The sequence below is a fragment of the Engystomops pustulosus genome, unplaced genomic scaffold, assembly GCF_040894005.1.
Source record: "Engystomops pustulosus unplaced genomic scaffold, aEngPut4.maternal MAT_SCAFFOLD_270, whole genome shotgun sequence".
Lineage (NCBI taxonomy): Eukaryota > Metazoa > Chordata > Amphibia > Anura > Leptodactylidae > Engystomops > Engystomops pustulosus.
Window position 1 is genome coordinate 53,689 of NW_027285149.1, and position 14,731 is coordinate 68,419.

Below are 14,731 nucleotides of genomic sequence, written 5' to 3' on the forward strand. Positions count from 1 at the left end.
GTATAAGTGAATGCTTGTATGTATAAGGGTGTGAGTATACGAGAGTAGAACTTTATGTGTGTATAAAGGTGTGTATATATCAGTGTATAAATGTGTGTAATTGTATAAACATGTCTGTATAGGGGTACCTTCCCAAGAACATATGGGGGACGTATATCTGGCCGCAGATTTGCTGCCGGATATACTTCCCCCATAAGCTTCTATACGCCAGGGCTCGGCACGGTGAGCACAACGAGTACTCACTGTTTTGAGCAAAAGAGATAGAGCGTGCTCCATCTATGGCCGTAAGAACGACCATGCGGCTCTATTCTCTATGGAGAGGGGAGGGGTGAGCCGCGCTCACCTCTCCTCCTCTCCAGCGCGCCCGACGTGTGCCTGCCATATATATATATATTTTAAGGGGTAGGGGGGCCCCATGCAGAAATCTGCTATGGGGCCCAGCCTCTCCTAGTTACGCCCCTGGTTGTCTTGTTAGGAAAATGAGTTAGGAGACAAAGTAACGGTGTTCCTACATGAAGTTAGTGAGTCTCTCATAGATTAGAGTTGAATAGCGTCCTAGCTCATTCAGCAACAGAGACAATCACGATCTTAGCTCTTTTAGCAAGAAATGCATTGAAAACAGTGTGCGTCTTATCATTGAGGTTGTCTTGTTAGGAAAATGAGTTAGGAGACAAAGTTACGGTGTTCCTACATGAAGTTAGTGAGTCTCTCATAGATTAGAGTTGAATAGCGTCCTAGCTCATTCAGCAACAGAGACAATCACGATCTTAGCTCTTTTAGCAAGAAATGCATTGAAAACAGTGTGCGTCTTATCATTGAGGTTGTCTTGTTAGGAAAATGAGTTAGGAGACAAAGTAACGGTGTTCCTACATGAAGTTAGTGAGTCTCTCATAGATTAGAGTTGAATAGCGTCCTAGCTCATTCAGCAACAGAGACAATCACGATCTTAGCTCTTTTAGCAAGAAATGCATTGAAAACAGTGTGCGTCTTATCCTTGAGGTTGTCTTGTTAGGAAAATGAGTTAGGAGACAAAGTAACGGTGTTCCTACATGAAGTTAGCGAGTCTCTCTTAGATTAGAGTTGAATAGCGTCCTAGCTCATTCAGCAACAGAGACAATCACGATCTTAGCTCTTTTAGCAAGAAATGCATTGAAAACAGTGTGCGTCTTATCATTGAGGTTGTCTTGTTAGGAAAATGAGTTAGGAGACAAAGTAACGGTGTTCCTACATGAAGTTAGTGAGTCTCTCATAGAATAGAGATGAATAGCGTCCTAGCTCATTCAGCAACAGAGACAATCACGATCTTAGCTCTTTTAGCAAGAAATGCATTGAAAACAGTGTGCGTCTTGTCATCGAGGTTGTCTTGTTAGGAAAATGAGTTAGGAGACAAAGTTACGGTGTTCCTACATGAAGTTAGTGAGTCTCTCATAGATTAGAGTTGAATAGCGTCCTAGCTCATTCAGCAACAGAGACAATCACGATCTTAGCTCTTTTAGCAAGAAATGCATTGAAAACAGTGTGCGTCTTATCATTGAGGTTGTCTTGTTAGGAAAATGAGTTAGGAGACAAAGTAACGGTGTTCCTACATGAAGTTAGTGAGTCTCTCATAGATTAGAGTTGAATAGCGTCCTAGCTCATTCAGCAACAGAGACAATCACGATCTTAGCTCTTTTAGCAAGAAATGCATTGAAAACAGTGTGCGTCTTATCATTGAGGTTGTCTTGTTAGGAAAATGAGTTAGGAGACAAAGTAACGGTGTTCCTACATGAAGTTAGTGAGTCTCTCTTAGATTAGAGTTGAATAGCGTCCTAGCTCATTCAGCAACAGAGACAATCACGATCTTAGCTCTTTTAGCAAGAAATGCATTGAAAACAGTGTGCGTCTTATCATTGAGGTTGTCTTGTTAGGAAAATGAGTTAGGAGACAAAGTAACGGTGTTCCTACATGAAGTTAGTGAGTCTCTCATAGATTAGAGTTGAATAGCGTCCTAGCTCATTCAGCAACAGAGACAATCACGATCTTAGCTCTTTTAGCAAGAAATGCATTGAAAACAGTGTGCGTCTTATCATTGAGCTTGTCTTGTTCGGAAAATGAGTTAGGAGACAAAGTAACGGTGTTCCTACATGAAGTTAGTGAGTCTCTCATAGATTAGAGTTGAATAGCGTCCTAGCTCATTCAGCAACAGAGACAATCACGATCTTAGCTCTTTTAGCAAGAAATGCATTGAAAACAGTGTGCGTCTTATCATTGAGGTTGTCTTGTTAGGAAAATGAGTTAGGAGACAAAGTAACGGTGTTCCTACATGAAGTTAGCGAGTCTCTCTTAGATTAGAGTTGAATAGCGTCCTAGCTCATTCAGCAACAGAGACAATCACGATCTTAGCTCTTTTAGCAAGAAATGCATTGAAAACAGTGTGCGTCTTATCATTGAGGTTGTCTTGTTAGGAAAATGAGTTAGGAGACAAAGTAACGGTGTTCCTACATGAAGTTAGTGAGTCTCTCATAGAATAGAGATGAATAGCGTCCTAGCTCATTCAGCAACAGAGACAATCACGATCTTAGCTCTTTTAGCAAGAAATGCATTGAAAACAGTGTGCGTCTTGTCATCGAGGTTGTCTTGTTAGGAAAATGAGTTAGGAGACAAAGTTACGGTGTTCCTACATGAAGTTAGTGAGTCTCTCATAGATTAGAGTTGAATAGCGTCCTAGCTCATTCAGCAACAGAGACAATCACGATCTTAGCTCTTTTAGCAAGAAATGCATTGAAAACAGTGTGCGTCTTATCATTGAGGTTGTCTTGTTAGGAAAATGAGTTAGGAGACAAAGTAACGGTGTTCCTACATGAAGTTAGTGAGTCTCTCATAGATTAGAGTTGAATAGCGTCCTAGCTCATTCAGCAACAGAGACAATCACGATCTTAGCTCTTTTAGCAAGAAATGCATTGAAAACAGTGTGCGTCTTATCATTGAGGTTGTCTTGTTAGGAAAATGAGTTAGGAGACAAAGTAACGGTGTTCCTACATGAAGTTAGTGAGTCTCTCTTAGATTAGAGTTGAATAGCGTCCTAGCTCATTCAGCAACAGAGACAATCACGATCTTAGCTCTTTTAGCAAGAAATGCATTGAAAACAGTGTGCGTCTTATCATTGAGGTTGTCTTGTTAGGAAAATGAGTTAGGAGACAAAGTAACGGTGTTCCTACATGAAGTTAGTGAGTCTCTCATAGATTAGAGTTGAATAGCGTCCTAGCTCATTCAGCAACAGAGACAATCACGATCTTAGCTCTTTTAGCAAGAAATGCATTGAAAACAGTGTGCGTCTTATCATTGAGCTTGTCTTGTTCGGAAAATGAGTTAGGAGACAAAGTAACGGTGTTCCTACATGAAGTTAGTGAGTCTCTCATAGATTAGAGTTGAATAGCGTCCTAGCTCATTCAGCAACAGAGACAATCACGATCTTAGCTCTTTTAGCAAGAAATGCATTGAAAACAGTGTGCGTCTTATCATTGAGGTTGTCTTGTTAGGAAAATGAGTTAGGAGACAAAGTAACGGTGTTCCTACATGAAGTTAGTGAGTCTCTCATAGAATAGAGTTGAATAGCGTCCTAGCTCATTCAGCAACAGAGACAATCACGATCTTAGCTCTTTTAGCAAGAAATGCATTGAAAACAGTGTGCGTCTTATCATTGAGGTTGTCTTGTTAGGAAAATGAGTTAGGAGACAAAGTAACGGTGTTCCTACATGAAGTTAGTGAGTCTCTCATAGATTAGAGTTGAATAGCGTCCTAGCTCATTCAGCAACAGAGACAATTACGATCTTAGCTCTTTTAGCAAGAAATGCATTGAAAACAGTGTGCGTCTTATCATTGAGGTTGTCTTGTTAGGAAAATGAGTTAGGAGAAAAAGTTACGGTGTTCCTACATGAAGTTAGTGAGTCTCTCTTAGATTAGAGTTGAATAGCGTCCTAGCTCATTCAGCAACAGAGACAATCACGATCTTAGCTCTTTTAGCAAGAAATGCATTGAAAACAGTGTGCGTCTTATCATTGAGGTTGTCTTGTTAGGAAAATGAGTTAGGAGACAAAGTAACGGTGTTCCTACATGAAGTTAGTGAGTCTCTCATAGATTAGAGTTGAATAGCGTCCTAGCTCATTCAACAACAGAGACAATCACGATCTTAGCTCTTTTAGCAAGAAATGCATTGAAAACAGTGTGCGTCTTATCATTGAGGTTGTCTTGTTAGAAAAATGAGTTAGGAGACAAAGTTACGGTGTTCCTACATGAAGTTAGTGAGTCTCTCTTAGATTAGAGTTAAATAGCGTCCTAGCTCATTCAGCAACAGAGACAATCACGATCTTAGCTCTTTTAGCAAGAAATGCATTGAAAACAGTGTGCGTCTTATCATTGAGGTTGTCTTGTTAGGAAAATGAGTTAGGAGACAAAGTAACGGTGTTCCTATATGAAGTTAGTGAGTCTCTCATAGATTAGAGTTGAATAGCGTCCTAGCTCATTCAGCAACAGAGACAATCACGATCTTAGCTCTTTTAGCAAGAAATGCATTGAAAACAGTGTGCGTCTTATCATTAAGGTTGTCTTGTTAGGAAAATGAGTTAGGAGACAAAGTAACGGTGTTCCTACATGAAGTTAGTGAGTCTCTCATAGATTAGAGTTGAATAGCGTCCTAGCTCATTCAGCAACAGAGACAATCACGATCTTAGCTCTTTTAGCAAGAAATGCATTGAAAACAGTGTGCGTCTTATCATTGAGGTTGTCTTGTTAGGAAAATGAGTTAGGAGACAAAGTAACGCTGTTCCTACATGAAGTTAGTGAGTCTCTCTTAGATTAGAGTTGAATAGCGTCCTAGCTCATTCAGCAACAGAGACAATTACGATCTTAGCTCTTTTAGCAAGAAATGCATTGAAAACAGTGTGCGTCTTATCATTGAGGTTGTCTTGTTAGGAAAATGAGTTAGGAGAAAAAGTTACGGTGTTCCTACATGAAGTTAGTGAGTCTCTCATAGATTAGAGTTGAATAGCGTCCTAGCTCATTCAGCAACAGAGACAATCACGATCTTAGCTCTTTTAGCAAGAAATGCATTGAAAACAGTGTGCGTCTTATCATTAAGGTTTTCTTGTTAGGAAAATGAGTTAGGAGACAAAGTAACGGTGTTCCTACATGAAGTTAGTGAGTCTCTCATAGATTAGAGTTGAATAGCGTCCTAGCTCATTCAACAACAGAGACAATCAGGATCTTAGCTCTTTTAGCAAGAAATGCATTGAAAACAGTGTGCGTCTTATCATTGAGGTTGTCTTGTTAGGAAAATGAGTTAGGAGACAAAGTAACGGTGTTCCTACATGAAGTTAGTGAGTCTCTCATAGATTAGAGTTGAATAGCGTCCTAGCTCATTCAGCAACAGAGACAATCACGATCTTAGCTCTTTTAGCAAGAAATGCATTGAAAGCAGTGTGCGTCTTATTATTGAGGTTGTCTTGTTAGGAAAATGAGTTAGGAGACAAAGTAACGGTGTTCCTACATGAAGTTAGTGAGTCTCTCTTAGATTAGAGTTGAATAGCGTCCTAGCTCATTCAGCAACAGAGACAATCACGATCTTAGCTCTTTTAGCAAGAAATGCATTGAAAACAGTGTGCGTCTTATCATTGAGGTTGTCTTGTTAGGAAAATGAGTTAGGAGACAAAGTAACGGTGTTCCTACATGAAGTTAGTGAGTCTCTCATAGATTAGAGTTGAATAGCGTCCTAGCTCATTCAGCAACAGAGACAATCACGATCTTAGCTCTTTTAGCAAGAAATGCATTGAAAACAGTGTGCGTCTTATCATTGAGCTTGTCTTGTTCGGAAAATGAGTTAGGAGACAAAGTAACGGTGTTCCTACATGAAGTTAGTGAGTCTCTCATAGATTAGAGTTGAATAGCGTCCTAGCTCATTCAGCAACAGAGACAATCACGATCTTAGCTCTTTTAGCAAGAAATGCATTGAAAACAGTGTGCGTCTTATCATTGAGGTTGTCTTGTTAGGAAAATGAGTTAGGAGACAAAGTAACGGTGTTCCTACATGAAGTTAGTGAGTCTCTCATAGAATAGAGATGAATAGCGTCCTAGCTCATTCAGCAACAGAGACAATCACGATCTTAGCTCTTTTAGCAAGAAATGCATTGAAAACAGTGTGCGTCTTATCATTGAGGTTGTCTTGTTAGGAAAATGAGTTAGGAGACAAAGTAACGGTGTTCCTACATGAAGTTAGTGAGTCTCTCATAGATTAGAGTTGAATAGCGTCCTAGCTCATTCAGCAACAGAGACAATCACGATCTTAGCTCTTTTAGCAAGAAATGCATTGAAAACAGTGTGCGTCTTATCATTGAGGTTGTCTTGTTAGGAAAATGAGTTAGGAGACAAAGTAACGGTGTTCCTACATGAAGTTAGTGAGTCTCTCATAGATTAGAGTTGAATAGCGTCCTAGCTCATTCAGCAACAGAGACAATTACGATCTTAGCTCTTTTAGCAAGAAATGCATTGAAAACAGTGTGCGTCTTATCATTGAGGTTGTCTTGTTAGGAAAATGAGTTAGGAGAAAAAGTTACGGTGTTCCTACATGAAGTTAGTGAGTCTCTCTTAGATTAGAGTTGAATAGCGTCCTAGCTCATTCAGCAACAGAGACAATCACGATCTTAGCTCTTTTAGCAAGAAATGCATTGAAAACAGTGTGCGTCTTATCATTGAGGTTGTCTTGTTAGGAAAATGAGTTAGGAGACAAAGTAACGGTGTTCCTACATGAAGTTAGTGAGTCTCTCATAGATTAGAGTTGAATAGCGTCCTAGCTCATTCAACAACAGAGACAATCACGATCTTAGCTCTTTTAGCAAGAAATGCATTGAAAACAGTGTGCGTCTTATCATTGAGGTTGTCTTGTTAGAAAAATGAGTTAGGAGACAAAGTTACGGTGTTCCTACATGAAGTTAGTGAGTCTCTCTTAGATTAGAGTTAAATAGCGTCCTAGCTCATTCAGCAACAGAGACAATCACGATCTTAGCTCTTTTAGCAAGAAATGCATTGAAAACAGTGTGCGTCTTATCATTGAGGTTGTCTTGTTAGGAAAATGAGTTAGGAGACAAAGTAACGGTGTTCCTATATGAAGTTAGTGAGTCTCTCATAGATTAGAGTTGAATAGCGTCCTAGCTCATTCAGCAACAGAGACAATCACGATCTTAGCTCTTTTAGCAAGAAATGCATTGAAAACAGTGTGCGTCTTATCATTAAGGTTGTCTTGTTAGGAAAATGAGTTAGGAGACAAAGTAACGGTGTTCCTACATGAAGTTAGTGAGTCTCTCATAGATTAGAGTTGAATAGCGTCCTAGCTCATTCAGCAACAGAGACAATCACGATCTTAGCTCTTTTAGCAAGAAATGCATTGAAAACAGTGTGCGTCTTATCATTGAGGTTGTCTTGTTAGGAAAATGAGTTAGGAGACAAAGTAACGCTGTTCCTACATGAAGTTAGTGAGTCTCTCTTAGATTAGAGTTGAATAGCGTCCTAGCTCATTCAGCAACAGAGACAATTACGATCTTAGCTCTTTTAGCAAGAAATGCATTGAAAACAGTGTGCGTCTTATCATTGAGGTTGTCTTGTTAGGAAAATGAGTTAGGAGAAAAAGTTACGGTGTTCCTACATGAAGTTAGTGAGTCTCTCATAGATTAGAGTTGAATAGCGTCCTAGCTCATTCAGCAACAGAGACAATCACGATCTTAGCTCTTTTAGCAAGAAATGCATTGAAAACAGTGTGCGTCTTATCATTAAGGTTTTCTTGTTAGGAAAATGAGTTAGGAGACAAAGTAACGGTGTTCCTACATGAAGTTAGTGAGTCTCTCATAGATTAGAGTTGAATAGCGTCCTAGCTCATTCAACAACAGAGACAATCAGGATCTTAGCTCTTTTAGCAAGAAATGCATTGAAAACAGTGTGCGTCTTATCATTGAGGTTGTCTTGTTAGGAAAATGAGTTAGGAGACAAAGTAACGGCTTTTCTACATGAAGTTAGTGAGTCTCTCATAGATTAGAGTTGAATAGCGTCCTAGCTCATTCAGCAACAGAGACAATTACGATCTTAGCTCTTTTAGCAAGAAATGCATTGAAAACAGTGTGCGTCTTATCATTGAGGTTGTCTTGTTATGAAAATGAGTTGGGAGACAAAGTAACGGTGTTCCTACATGAAGTTAGTGAGTCTCTCATAGATTAGAGTTGAATAGCGTCCTAGCTCATTCAGCAACAGAGACAATCACGATCTTAGCTCTTTTAGCAAGAAATGCATTGAAAACAGTGTGCGTCTTATCATTGAGGTTGTCTTGTTAGGAAAATGAGTTAGGAGACAAAGTAACGGTGTTCCTACATGAAGTTAGTGAGTCTCTCTTAGATTAGAGTTGAATAGCGTCCTAGCTCATTCAGCAACAGAGACAATCACGATCTTAGCTCTTTTAGCAAGAAATGCATTGAAAACAGTGTGCGTCTTATCATTGAGGTTGTCTTGTTAGGAAAATGAGTTGGGAGACAAAGTAACGGTGTTCCTACATGAAGTTAGTGAGTCTCTCATAGATTAGAGTTGAATAGCGTCCTAGCTCATTCAGCAACAGAGACAATCACGATCTTAGCTCTTTTAGCAAGAAATGCATTGAAAACAGTGTGCGTCTTATCATTGAGGTTGTCTTGTTAGGAAAATGAGTTAGGAGACAAAGTAACGGTGTTCCTACATGAAGTTAGTGAGTCTCTCTTAGATTAGCGTTGAATAGCGTCCTAGCTCATTCAGCAACAGAGACAATCACGATCTTAGCTCTTTTAGCAAGAAATGCATTGAAATCAGTGTGCGTCTTATCATTGAGGTTGTCTTGTTAGGAAAATGAGTTAGGAGACAAAGTAACGGTGTTCCTACATGAAGTTAGTGAGTCTCTCATAGATTAGAGTTGAATAGCGTCCTAGCTCATTCAGCAACAGAGACAATCACGATCTTAGCTCTTTTAGCAAGAAATGCATTGAAAACAGTGTGCGTCTTATCATTGAGGTTGTCTTGTTAGGAAAATGAGTTAGGAGACAAAGTAACGGTGTTCCTACATGAAGTTAGTGAGTCTCTCATAGATTAGAGTTGAATAGCGTCCTAGCTCATTCAGCAACAGAGACAATCACGATCTTAGCTCTTTTAGCAAGAAATGCATTGAAAACAGTGTGCGTCTTATCATTGAGGTTGTCTTGTTAGGAAAATGAGTTAGGAGACAAAGTAACGGTGTTCCTACATGAAGTTAGTGAGTCTCTCATAGATTAGAGTTGAATAGCGTCCTAGCTCATTCAGCAACAGAGACAATCACGATCTTAGCTCTTTTAGCAAGAAATGCATTGAAAACAGTGTGCGTCTTATCATTGAGGTTGTCTTGTTAGAAAAATGAGTTAGGAGACAAAGTTACGGTGTTCCTACATGAAGTTAGTGAGTCTCTCTTAGATTAGAGTTGAATAGTGTCCTAGCTCATTCAGCAACAGAGACAATCACGATCTTAGTTCTTTTAGCAAGAAATGCATTGAAAACAGTGTGCGTCTTATCATTGAGGTTGTCTTGTTAGGAAAATGAGTTAGGAGACAAAGTAACGCTGTTCCTACATGAAGTTAGTGAGTCTCTCTTAGATTAGAGTTGAATAGCGTCCTAGCTCATTCAGCAACAGAGACAATCACGATCTTAGCTCTTTTAGCAAGAAATGCATTGAAAACAGTGTGCGTCTTATCATTGAGGTTGTCTTGTTAGGAAAATGAGTTAGGAGACAAAGTAACGGTGTTCCTACATGAAGTTAGTGAGTCTCTCATAGATTAGAGTTGAATAGCGTCCTAGCTCATTCAGCAACAGAGACAATCACGATCTTAGCTCTTTTAGCAAGAAATGCATTGAAAACAGTGTGCGTCTTATCATTGAGGTTGTCTTGTTAGGAAAATGAGTTAGGAGACAAAGTAACGGTGTTCCTACATGAAGTTAGTGAGTCTCTCATAGATTAGAGTTGAATAGCGTCCTAGCTCATTCAGCAACAGAGACAATTACGATCTTAGCTCTTTTAGCAAGAAATGCATTGAAAACAGTGTGCGTCTTATCATGGAGGTTGTCTTGTTAGGAAAATGAGTTGGGAGACAAAGTAACGGTGTTCCTACATGAAGTTAGTGAGTCTCTCATAGATTAGAGTTGAATAGCGTCCTAGCTCATTCAGCAACAGAGACAATCACGATCTTAGCTCTTTTAGCAAGAAATGCATTGAAAACAGTGTGCGTCTTATCATTGAGGTTGTCTTGTTAGGAAAATGAGTTAGGAGACAAAGTAACGCTGTTCCTACATGAAGTTAGTGAGTCTCTCTTAGATTAGAGTTGAATAGCGTCCTAGCTCATTCAGCAACAGAGACAATCACGATCTTAGCTCTTTTAGCAAGAAATGCATTGAAATCAGTGTGCGTCTTATCATTGAGGTTGTCTTGTTAGGAAAATGAGTTAGGAGACAAAGTAACGGTGTTCCTACATGAAGTTAGTGAGTCTCTCATAGATTAGAGTTGAATAGCGTCCTAGCTCATTCAGCAACAGAGACAATCACGATCTTAGCTCTTTTAGCAAGAAATGCATTGAAAACAGTGTGCGTCTTATCATTGAGGTTGTCTTGTTAGGAAAATGAGTTAGGAGACAAAGTAACGGTGTTCCTACATGAAGTTAGTGAGTCTCTCATAGATTAGAGTTGAATAGCGTCCTAGCTCATTCAGCAACAGAGACAATCACGATCTTAGCTCTTTTAGCAAGAAATGCATTGAAAACAGTGTGCGTCTTATCATTGAGGTTGTCTTGTTAGGAAAATGAGTTAGGAGACAAAGTAACGGTGTTCCTACATGAAGTTAGTGAGTCTCTCATAGATTAGAGTTGAATAGCGTCCTAGCTCATTCAGCAACAGAGACAATCACGATCTTAGCTCTTTTAGCAAGAAATGCATTGAAAACAGTGTGCGTCTTATCATTGAGGTTGTCTTGTTAGAAAAATGAGTTAGGAGACAAAGTTACGGTGTTCCTACATGAAGTTAGTGAGTCTCTCTTAGATTAGAGTTGAATAGTGTCCTAGCTCATTCAGCAACAGAGACAATCACGATCTTAGCTCTTTTAGCAAGAAATGCATTGAAAACAGTGTGCGTCTTATCATTGAGGTTGTCTTGTTAGGAAAATGAGTTAGGAGACAAAGTAACGGTGTTTCTACATGAAGTTAGTGAGTCTCTCATAGATTAGAGTTGAATAGCGTCCTAGCTCATTCAGCAACAGAGACAATTACGATCTTAGCTCTTTTAGCAAGAAATGCATTGAAAACAGTGTGCGTCTTATCATGGAGGTTGTCTTGTTAGGAAAATGAGTTGGGAGACAAAGTAACGGTGTTCCTACATGAAGTTAGTGAGTCTCTCATAGATTAGAGTTGAATAGCGTCCTAGCTCATTCAGCAACAGAGACAATCACGATCTTAGCTCTTTTAGCAAGAAATGCATTGAAAACAGTGTGCGTCTTATCATTGAGGTTGTCTTGTTAGGAAAATGAGTTAGGAGACAAAGTAACGCTGTTCCTACATGAAGTTAGTGAGTCTCTCTTAGATTAGAGTTGAATAGCGTCCTAGCTCATTCAGCAACAGAGACAATCACGATCTTAGCTCTTTTAGCAAGAAATGCATTGAAAACAGTGTGCGTCTTATCATTGAGGTTGTCTTGTTAGGAAAATGAGTTAGGAGACAAAGTAACGGTGTTCCTACATGAAGTTAGTGAGTCTCTCATAGATTAGAGTTGAATAGCGTCCTAGCTCATTCAGCAACAGAGACAATCACGATCTTAGCTCTTTTAGCAAGAAATGCATTGAAAACAGTGTGCGTCTTATCATTGAGGTTGTCTTGTTAGGAAAATGAGTTAGGAGACAAAGTAACGCTGTTCCTACATGAAGTTAGTGAGTCTCTCTTAGATTAGAGTTGAATAGCGTCCTAGCTCATTCAGCAACAGAGACAATCACGATCTTAGCTCTTTTAGCAAGAAATGCATTGAAAACAGTGTGCGTCTTATCATTGAGCTTGTCTTGTTCGGAAAATGAGTTAGGAGACAAAGTAACGGTGTTCCTACAAGAAGTTAGTGAGTCTCTCTTAGATTAGAGTTGAATAGCGTTCTAGCTCATTCAGCAACAGAGACAATCACGATCTTAGCTCTTTTAGCAAGAAATGCATTGAAAACAGTGTGCGTCTTATCATTGAGGTTGTCTTGTTAGGAAAATGAGTTAGGAGACAAAGTAACGGTGTTCCTACATGAAGTTAGTGAGTCTCTCTTAGATTAGAGTTGAATAGCGTCCTAGCTCATTCAGCAACAGAGACAATCACGATCTTAGCTCTTTTATCAAGAAATGCATTGAAAACAGTGTGCGTCTTATCATTGAGGTTGTCTTGTTAGGAAAATGAGTTAGGAGACAAAGTAACGGTGTTCCTACATGAAGTTAGTGAGTCTCTCATAGATTAGAGTTGAATAGCGTCCTAGCTCATTCAGCAACAGAGACAATCACGATCTTAGCTCTTTTAGCAAGAAATGCATTGAAAACAGTGTGCGTCTTATCATTGAGGTTGTCTTGTTAGGAAAATGAGTTAGGAGACAAAGTTACGGTGTTCCTACATGAAGTTAGTGAGTCTCTCATAGATTAGAGTTGAATAGCGTCCTAGCTCATTCAGCAACAGAGACAATCACGATCTTAGCTCTTTTAGCAAGAAATGCATTGAAAACAGTGTGCGTCTTATCATTGAGGTTGTCTTGTTAGGAAAATGAGTTAGGAGACAAAGTAACGGTGTTCCTACATGAAGTTAGTGAGTCTCTCATAGATTAGAGTTGAATAGCGTCCTAGCTCATTCAGCAACAGAGACAATCACGATCTTAGCTCTTTTAGCAAGAAATGCATTGAAAACAGTGTGCGTCTTATCCTTGAGGTTGTCTTGTTAGGAAAATGAGTTAGGAGACAAAGTAACGGTGTTCCTACATGAAGTTAGCGAGTCTCTCTTAGATTAGAGTTGAATAGCGTCCTAGCTCATTCAGCAACAGAGACAATCACGATCTTAGCTCTTTTAGCAAGAAATGCATTGAAAACAGTGTGCGTCTTATCATTGAGGTTGTCTTGTTAGGAAAATGAGTTAGGAGACAAAGTAACGGTGTTCCTACATGAAGTTAGTGAGTCTCTCATAGAATAGAGATGAATAGCGTCCTAGCTCATTCAGCAACAGAGACAATCACGATCTTAGCTCTTTTAGCAAGAAATGCATTGAAAACAGTGTGCGTCTTGTCATCGAGGTTGTCTTGTTAGGAAAATGAGTTAGGAGACAAAGTTACGGTGTTCCTACATGAAGTTAGTGAGTCTCTCATAGATTAGAGTTGAATAGCGTCCTAGCTCATTCAGCAACAGAGACAATCACGATCTTAGCTCTTTTAGCAAGAAATGCATTGAAAACAGTGTGCGTCTTATCATTGAGGTTGTCTTGTTAGGAAAATGAGTTAGGAGACAAAGTAACGGTGTTCCTACATGAAGTTAGTGAGTCTCTCATAGATTAGAGTTGAATAGCGTCCTAGCTCATTCAGCAACAGAGACAATCACGATCTTAGCTCTTTTAGCAAGAAATGCATTGAAAACAGTGTGCGTCTTATCATTGAGGTTGTCTTGTTAGGAAAATGAGTTAGGAGACAAAGTAACGGTGTTCCTACATGAAGTTAGTGAGTCTCTCTTAGATTAGAGTTGAATAGCGTCCTAGCTCATTCAGCAACAGAGACAATCACGATCTTAGCTCTTTTAGCAAGAAATGCATTGAAAACAGTGTGCGTCTTATCATTGAGGTTGTCTTGTTAGGAAAATGAGTTAGGAGACAAAGTAACGGTGTTCCTACATGAAGTTAGTGAGTCTCTCATAGATTAGAGTTGAATAGCGTCCTAGCTCATTCAGCAACAGAGACAATCACGATCTTAGCTCTTTTAGCAAGAAATGCATTGAAAACAGTGTGCGTCTTATCATTGAGCTTGTCTTGTTCGGAAAATGAGTTAGGATACAAAGTAACGGTGTTCCTACATGAAGTTAGTGAGTCTCTCATAGATTAGAGTTGAATAGCGTCCTAGCTCATTCAGCAACAGAGACAATCACGATCTTAGCTCTTTTAGCAAGAAATGCATTGAAAACAGTGTGCGTCTTATCATTGAGGTTGTCTTGTTAGGAAAATGAGTTAGGAGACAAAGTAACGGTGTTCCTACATGAAGTTAGTGAGTCTCTCATAGAATAGAGATGAATAGCGTCCTAGCTCATTCAGCAACAGAGACAATCACGATCTTAGCTCTTTTAGCAAGAAATGCATTGAAAACAGTGTGCGTCTTATCATTGAGGTTGTCTTGTTAGGAAAATGAGTTAGGAGACAAAGTAACGGTGTTCCTACATGAAGTTAGTGAGTCTCTCATAGATTAGAGTTGAATAGCGTCCTAGCTCATTCAGCAACAGAGACAATCACGATCTTAGCTCTTTTAGCAAGAAATGCATTGAAAACAGTGTGCGTCTTATCATTGAGGTTGTCTTGTTAGGAAAATGAGTTAGGAGACAAAGTAACGGTGTTCCTACATGAAGTTAGTGAGTCTCTCATAGATTAGAGTTGAATAGCGTCCTAGCTCATTCAGCAACAGAGACAATTACGATCTT